This window comes from Gossypium hirsutum, chromosome A08 (genome assembly GCF_007990345.1).
Source record: "Gossypium hirsutum isolate 1008001.06 chromosome A08, Gossypium_hirsutum_v2.1, whole genome shotgun sequence".
Taxonomy (NCBI): Eukaryota; Viridiplantae; Streptophyta; class Magnoliopsida; order Malvales; family Malvaceae; genus Gossypium; species Gossypium hirsutum.
Genome location: NC_053431.1, coordinates 103,863,256 through 103,871,857, shown reverse-complemented (window position 1 = coordinate 103,871,857; position 8,602 = coordinate 103,863,256).

The following is an 8,602-nucleotide window of genomic DNA, read 5'->3' as shown; positions in this document are numbered from 1 at the left end:
GTATTATATCAAAATCCCCAAATGGCATAATCAACAAGTCAACCAGAAAAGTTTTATTTTGTAAACGAGCATCTTGGATAGACCTGGTTCACTAACACTGTTTGCCCCATCAGACTCGACACCTCAATAGACACTCTAGACATTTTGGATTTTAATTTTCCCGACTAAACTAATTTTGAATTAATATAGGAATGCGAAGATCCGGGATCAATTAACGTATGAACAGGCTCAGAATATAATAGAAATATACCTGTTACCACATCATGAGCATCTCTTTCTTTGTGGGTTCTGACCACATATTCTCTAGCCGGCACCCTAGCTTCAAACTGCTGAGTCACTCTGTTATTCCCTCTTCTCGTACCTCCTTCTTTAGATACTAATCCACCTCTGCCCAATCCTCTGCCTCTAGTAGTAGAGACCGATCTCTGTGATGCCACAGGTGTAGCATTATCATTTTTCAGGCAATCTTTAATATAATGATCTGTAGATCCACATTTAAAACACCCTCTGGTCAATCTCCAGCATTCACCTCTGTGCTTTTTCCCGCAATGTTCACAATCTAGAATATTAACATCTCGGGACAGACCTCTTAAATTACCGATGGGTACTGTAGTTTGTTTCCCCTGACTCTTTTCTCTTTTATCTGATCTAAAACCGGATCTCCATTCACTTCGGGAATCCCTAGATCTTTTAGGTAAATGATTCAAACTTGCATTTCCCATATGTTTCCCAACCAATTTAGAAGTTTCAGACTTTTTGTCAAGTCCTAAGACTTGCTCTACCATCTTCGCCCGCTCAATCAAATCAACAAATTTAGTGATTCGCTGAGATACTAATTGCAGTTATATTTCATCTCTTAATCCACGTAAGAATCTTTTATAGCTGCTAGCTTCTGTCGGAATAAACTCGGAGGCATATCTGCTAAGTCTAAAAAATTCCCTCTCGTAATCTATAACTGACATATTACCCGGTTGCAGCATTAGAAACTCTTGCTTCTTGTCTTCGATATACATTTCTCCGATGTATTTCTTTTGAAACTCTTTCTGAAATAGATCCCAGGTTATCTGATTCTCTGGTAAATGTCAAACCACTGATTCCCACCATAAATAAGCCTCCCCTTGCAGTAATAATACAACATATAACAGACTTTCCCGGGGGGTGCATTCTAGTGATTGCAATACTCTCTTGGTCGACTCCATCCAATTTTCAGCTATTGACGGATCAATTCCTTTCAGACCCGAAAATTCCGTGGCACCGTATTTTCTTAGTTCCTTAATGGGGCCCCGTATAGGAACAGATACAGTCGTAGCAGCAGGTACAGACTCTACTACTTGCTGAAGTGCATTAACTAATTTTTTTACTAATTCAGATTCACTTCTACCTTTTTCATCTCTTTCTGTATTAGGGGGTTGGTTTCTAACTGGATTTACACAGGGAGTAGTTGACTCTGTTTCGTCTAAATCATACGACTCTTCATCCCCAGTGAACATTTCTTCATCGGTACAATTTATTCTTTCATCAGACATCTTTAATCTATGAAATAGAAGCAAACAAATAGGTCCGCATCCAAAAATCCCGACTCAGTTTTGACTTAACTGTGGCATGTACTTCTAAGCTCACTTACAAGCTCGATTTAGTCCAAGAATCGGCTAAACCTGATAGCTCTGATACTAATAAAATGTAACACCCTTTAACCCAAACCTGTTGCCAGAACAGGGTTATGAGGTATTATCAAAATTAAACACTAATAAACGAACAAAACCGAGTCATAAATCTGTATTTCAATTTTAAATTTCTCAAATTCCATCTTTAAGTCCCTAATATGGACCTACGAGGCCTAAAATAAGTTTAGGAAGTGATTTGGGAATAGACTGGAAACTTTGGAAACTTTTCCTTGAGAATAGGGGCATACGCCCGTGTGGCCTGGGACATGCTCGTGTGGCCTGCCCGTGGGGCTCCTATGGCCGTGGGGCAGCACGTGGGCAGATCTGACTTGCTCACACAGCCGTAGAACTAACCTATGGGCAATTCTGACTTTGCCACACGATGTGGGCACACGCCCATGTGACTTGGCTGTGTGAAAACTTGATTTTTCACCATTTTAAAGCTATTTTCACATATCAAACACACCTAATTCATGCCCAAACATTGACTTATAAATCTTGATCAAATAACATTCATTTATTCATTTCAAATACTTCTTAAAAGTTACAAATTACCTTACACCCAAAAAATAAAATATATTTAAGTGACTAAAACAAAACCTAATACATGCCACATTTCCAAAAGATAGATTCATCACCAGAAATTAAGCTAAGGTCGGGATTGACTTGGATGCTGAACTGAACTTCAACTTTACCTAGCCTGTGCACAGAAACAAATCGTACGCTGAGTATTGAAAATACTCAATGGCATTACCATAATTCAAATTATAGCAAATATAAAATATCATAAACATGCATATATAATTGATAAATCATACATATAATTCGTACCAAGTTATAATATTTCCATTGTATCATTTTCATTATTTGATTCAATAAATCATCAATAAGATTACCAACTATTCATGAACCTTCAACTATTCATGAACCTTTGGTTCATTTCCCAATCACATATAAATATCTAATTCACATTTGAAATATGAATAATTCATGAACCTTGGTTTTATGCCTTAAATCTCATAGCACAAATTGCATTTCTCATTCCATCTTACAATATCATTTTCTCATTTCATTCGATAATTCAATTTATCAATTTCATTTGATTTTTCTCTTCACATATATTTTCCCTATTAACATAACTCGGACTTTGGAGGATACACGGATCCAACCAAACACACCAGAGTGGCGGCCAACGTCCCATCGGATAATTCGAAGTAAATAAGTGATGACTAACGTCTCATTGGCTAAACCGAAGCAAAGTGGCGACCAACAACTCATCGAATCTATCCGAAGCAAATGTGACACACCAAGTGTCTCATCGACTCGAGGTCGAAGAATCCCTGAACTCTTTTTATCCTATGGCATGCCAACTATATCCACCCTAGCCTGACTAGCTAATAGGGTATCGAAATCACATATTCGTATCACTTTCACTTTCAGTTGATCATAATCATTTGAATTCAAATCAATCGCAATAACAAATCAATCGCAATAACAATTCAATCACAAATCATTATACAATTCAATTTCACACATGTATACATTCATCAATCAATTCCAATTCTCATTCAATTCAAATATCACTACTTACCTCAATTTTATTTTTTTATGCACATATATTGAAATTAAACATTTAATAATAAATAAATTGAATTAAGGTAATACAAACCGATATTTTCTCGAGCTACTCTTCGATCTCTTTTTCCTTTCCCTTCGCATTCAACGTCTCAGTTTCTTTGTTTGCTACGAAAATTAGCATAATTATAATTAATTAATAACACACATATTTTATAGAAAATAATAACTTTCCATGCAACTTTAACCTAAATCCCAAATTTGTCCTAACTATTGTCATCTTCTTCCTTTTTATAATTCATATTATTTCCTTATTCAATTTACATCAAAACTTTAATATAACCATCAAATTTTTTATCAATTAAACCCCAAATTTCATCATTAATTCAACATAAAACCTAATTAAAAGTCTATCATCTTTCAATATTTTCACACAAATTCAAAAATATTCAACTTTAGAACTTCAAAAACATCAAAATCACTAAGAAAGTGACTTAATTGACTTACCAATTTAACTTCCAAGCTTCCAAACCTTAATTTCTCCTTTTTCTTTTCTTTTATTCTTTCTTTCCCCAAATTTTTGTGACTTCTCTGCACCTTCTTTCTTTTTTTTTTAATAATTCTTTCATTTACTAATTAATAATTAATTATAAAATATCTAATTAAACAATTAAAAATACTACATGTGTATTCATACACACATGTAGACATGTAATAATTCACCACCATACATTTGTACTAATAATTTAAATACACATGTCACTAATTTAGTTTAATTACTAATTTAATCCTTTATCCTTTCTCTATTCTATGATTAAGCTTTTATGCTCTACTCAATTTAGTCCTTTCTACTAATTACTTCTAATTAAAAATAAATTCACCTAATTAAAAACTAATTCAACTCACAACTAACTTCATATATATATTTATAAAAAAATTTATGAACTCATTTTCCTAAGACGGAAACCCTAAACTCAATTTTTCGATGCCTATGAAAATTGGGTTGTTACAGGTGCAAACCGTGACTGGTGAAAACCCGGCCTTACTGGGGAATACGTGTGTGTTCAAAGATAATAAGGAATGTTTAGGGGTACGGAGGTGATGAATAGTAAAATACGCTGATGAGCAAGATGAAGATACAAAAAAATAAGTTCTTTGGAACCAGGATTAGAAGCTAGCACAAGGAATGGGGTATGTGGGAAAAAGGGTGCTTTTGTGAAAAAAAAGTAGTGCATATTGCATGAAATGTAATAGTAAGCCTGGTAGTTGAAAAAAGGTAGCCCACTCAAGTGGCATACACGCAGAGCAATTGTGCTCGTGTCCGTCATAAGCGAACCTACAAACTAGTTAATGTCCACTGGTAGGCTGAGTCTGATCGCAGTAGTATCCTCTAGTTGATACTTCAGATAAGAGAGTTATATCCACCAAATGTGGCATGCTAGTCTATTAGTTGAGTTTAATCTCCTAATGTCTGATGGTATTTTAGTGGGATTTATTTCCCAGGAAATCACTAAGTTCTCTTGAACTTACCTAGTTTCTTATTACTTTCAAGTCGATAATTGAACGTAGTGATTAAAGGAAAACAATTAGATCAGCGGCCATTTGTGAGCCTCCTTTGTTTTCATGGGTAACATGTATTTGGTGGAGGTAGTAGGACGATTTTTAGATCGCCATTTTAAAAGTCATTAAACTATATTTTGACAACAATATTTTGAGATTTTCGAACGTTGATTGGTAGCCTTGTTGGCTTATAATTAACTGTGAGTTATGGATGTTATCTAAGCTGTCATCAAGGATTGTTTACTTGTATCTTAACCTTTTAAAATGGCGTGGTACCATTTTAATTTCTTCTTCAATTATATATATACTTTCAAATTTATGGAACATCATTTTGGTAAATGGTTACCTAAATTTGTGTGTTGTAGCGAACGAAGAAAAAAGAAAGATGTTGATAAATTCAATAAATGCTAAAGGGGGAAATAGAAAGCAATGCCCCTCCACTAGTGAGCATCCCTACGCCTTCTACGAGCTAGGGAGTTTTGGGAACGGAGGCTAAGGAAGCCTTGATCAAAATGATGAGCCATGTTATGGGGCAATGGTTCGACCGGTATATGGGAGCTGCCCTAAACTAGTCTCATAGACACCATGATGAATCAATGAGAGAAGAGGAGACTGTGAAGATAGCAAAGGTTGCTGTAATACCCCTTACCCGTATCCCATGCCGAGACAGGGTACGAGTCTTTACTAAGCTTAAACACATGCTTACAAACTTTTCTGAGTCATAAAAACTTGATCAAATTTAAAACTTTTCAATATTTATCAAAAACTCTCTAATATGGACCTACAAAGCCCAAAACACCCTTAGAGAACCATTCGGGACCAACCCGGGTCTTTTAAAGAATTCTAAAAATAACACTTGAAAATAGGGGCACACGGCCGTGTGGGAGGGATGACACGCTCGTGTGCACACTTCGATATGGTCGTGTTGAGTGCCCGTGTAGCTCACACGGCCTGGTGTCTATCGGGACACGCCCGTGTCCCTAACCTGTGTGGAATTTATTTTCAAATTCAACCTATAGGGGTTTTTACACAGCCTAGCACACGTTCGTGTCCCTTATACCACCACGACATGCCCGTGTCTCAGCCCGTGCTTGAAAAACTTGACATTCTGTTTCTGATGTCATCAAACATCGAAGGTCACACGGCCAGAGCACACGCCCATGTGGAACGATGGACACGCCCGTGTGCCATGTTCCACGCCTATGGCTTAGACCGTGCCAAACTGGAGGGGTATTCTATTTATGATGTCAGTACTAATTTGGGGTCACACGGGCAAGGCACACGTTCGTGTTCCTAGGTCGTGTGGCGAATTAAATTCTTAAATTCAGGAGCAGACTTTACACGGCCTGGGCACACACCCTTGTTCTATGGCCGTGTCCTTCACACGGCTGAGACACATGGTCGTGTCTCTACCCGTGTGTTTATTACCATGCATACCAATTTGTAAATTTTAAGGCGCAGGGGACATACGGCCTAGATAAATGCCTTTGGGGCTGACCGTGTGTCGCACACGGCCTAAACACACGCCCGTGTGTCTACCCGTGTAGACAAAATAAGGCTATTTACCAAGGTCCTTTGCCATCCTTACATACTTAGTTCCACACAAAACCAACCAATATCAATACAAGCACAACTTATATAACTAAATCAGCCACAATAGGCATTAACTCATCCATAAGGAATACATCTTTTATATAAATAAAAATGAATATTAGCCATAATTCAAGGCATAATACAAAATGAAGGGTTTCCAACCCAAGCCAACACATTTGGCCAATTCCCAATGACACAAACTATTAAAGTCTAAGCTCTATACATGCCATATTCAAAATAATAAATCTAACTATACCGAGTGCTTCGGTTGATAGTGTGATCGTAGCCTCCAACGTCCTATTAATCCTCAAGCTAGTTAGGTGACACTAAAAGAAAAGGGAAATGAGATAGGGTAAGCATAAAGCTTAGTAAGTTGTACATAAATAAATATACAACAACAACTTTACCATTTATTAACAAGCTCATACTATAAAAGTAGCATAGCCCTAACTTACTCATCTCTATCCATACAAATCACATAGCATATATAAATTAAGCTCACATCTCATACATACCAATTTGGTACCTGTATCACTCACGACACGGTTATATTTTCCTCAATAGCTTAAATTCATAATTCTCAACGTTGAACCATTTGGAACATTACCGGATATTTATTAAGCCTCAAACATCGGGTAAGAAGCTGATGCCATGTCCTAGACATGGTTTTATGCTAACTCTCACATATCCGTGCTGATGCATATCCTAGACATGTCTTACACTAGCACATCTCGTAACCGATGCATGTCCCAGACATGTCTGAAACTGGCTTACATCTCGAGGCCGATACATGTCCCAAACAAGTCTTACACTAGCTCTCGTCTCAATGCCGATGCATGTCCCAGAAATGTCTTACACTGGCATTTCATAATGTGGCCGATGCATGTCCTAGACATGTCTTACACTGGCTCACTATAACTTATATGTCATGGCATGAATATCAGATTTAATTCTTAAGTTCAAACGTGAAATCTACTATCTCTATTTTCATCATATCAACTCATTTCCATAATCAAACAATTCATATTATATTAATTTAGATACAATTCAAACTTATAAATTAGCAATGTAGTTGTATTATTTACATACAACTTACCTCGGATTACAAAACGTAGCGACTAGTCGGCTTAGTCAATTTGCTTGGCCTTTCCCCGGTCTAGGTTCAGATTCGGTATTTCTTGATATATAATAACAAAATGTACTTATTTAGTCACTTTATCAATCTAGGCACTCAACAATTCATAATTGGGAAAAATGACCATTTTGCCCTTAAACTTTTGCAAAATGACTATTTTACCCCTAAGTTCAAAAATTGATTTTTATCGAATACCTTCGTATCTTAAGCCTAGCCGAACCCTTTTCACTCTTGTAGCAACTCCAGATTCCTACTATTTCACACATTTATCATCTATTTTATAACTTATGCAAAATGGTCCTTTTTGGTGTTTTCATGCTAACACCTTTCACAAAAGTTGTGCATAACACACCCAAGACTCAAATTCTTCCATAAAATTTCAAAAAAAAACTCTAAATTCTCTCATTCAAAAACCCTAGACTTTTAACCATTTTGCAAAATAGTACCTTTATTTGAAAGCTCATGCTTCAAGGGTTCTAAAAATGCAAAAATCATCAACAAAGGGTATAAAAATCACTTACTTGTGTGAGGAATAAGTTGCCGAAATTTTGAAGCTAAAAACCCTTAAAAATGGCTGAGAAATCGGTGGAAATGAAGACAGAATGAAAAAAAGAAAAACAAAAGATGATAGTTAGGCTTAGGTATTATTATACTACACATTATGTCATCAAATTTACCTAATGTTGACTTTTCAACATTTTTACCTCCCATAGCCGGCCAAGCTAGCTCAATAGGGTAACAATTTAACACCCTAAGCTATCAATTCAAGACTTTTTCACTTTATGCAATTTAGTCTTTTTTCGCAATTGGACTCACAAACGTTAAAATTACTTTACCAAATTTTTAATGCACTGATATAAGTATGCCATGACTTCTAAATAATACTAAAATAAATTATTCAACTCTGGATTTATGGTCCTAAGGCCACTATTCTAACTAGGCCCTAAATCAGGCTGTTATATTTCTCCCCCCTTAGGGATTTTCGTCCCTGAAAATCTTACCGGTGAATAGATTCGGGTATTGGTCTCTCATAGTCTCATCGGGTTCCCATGTGGCTTCCTCAACTCCATGCCTA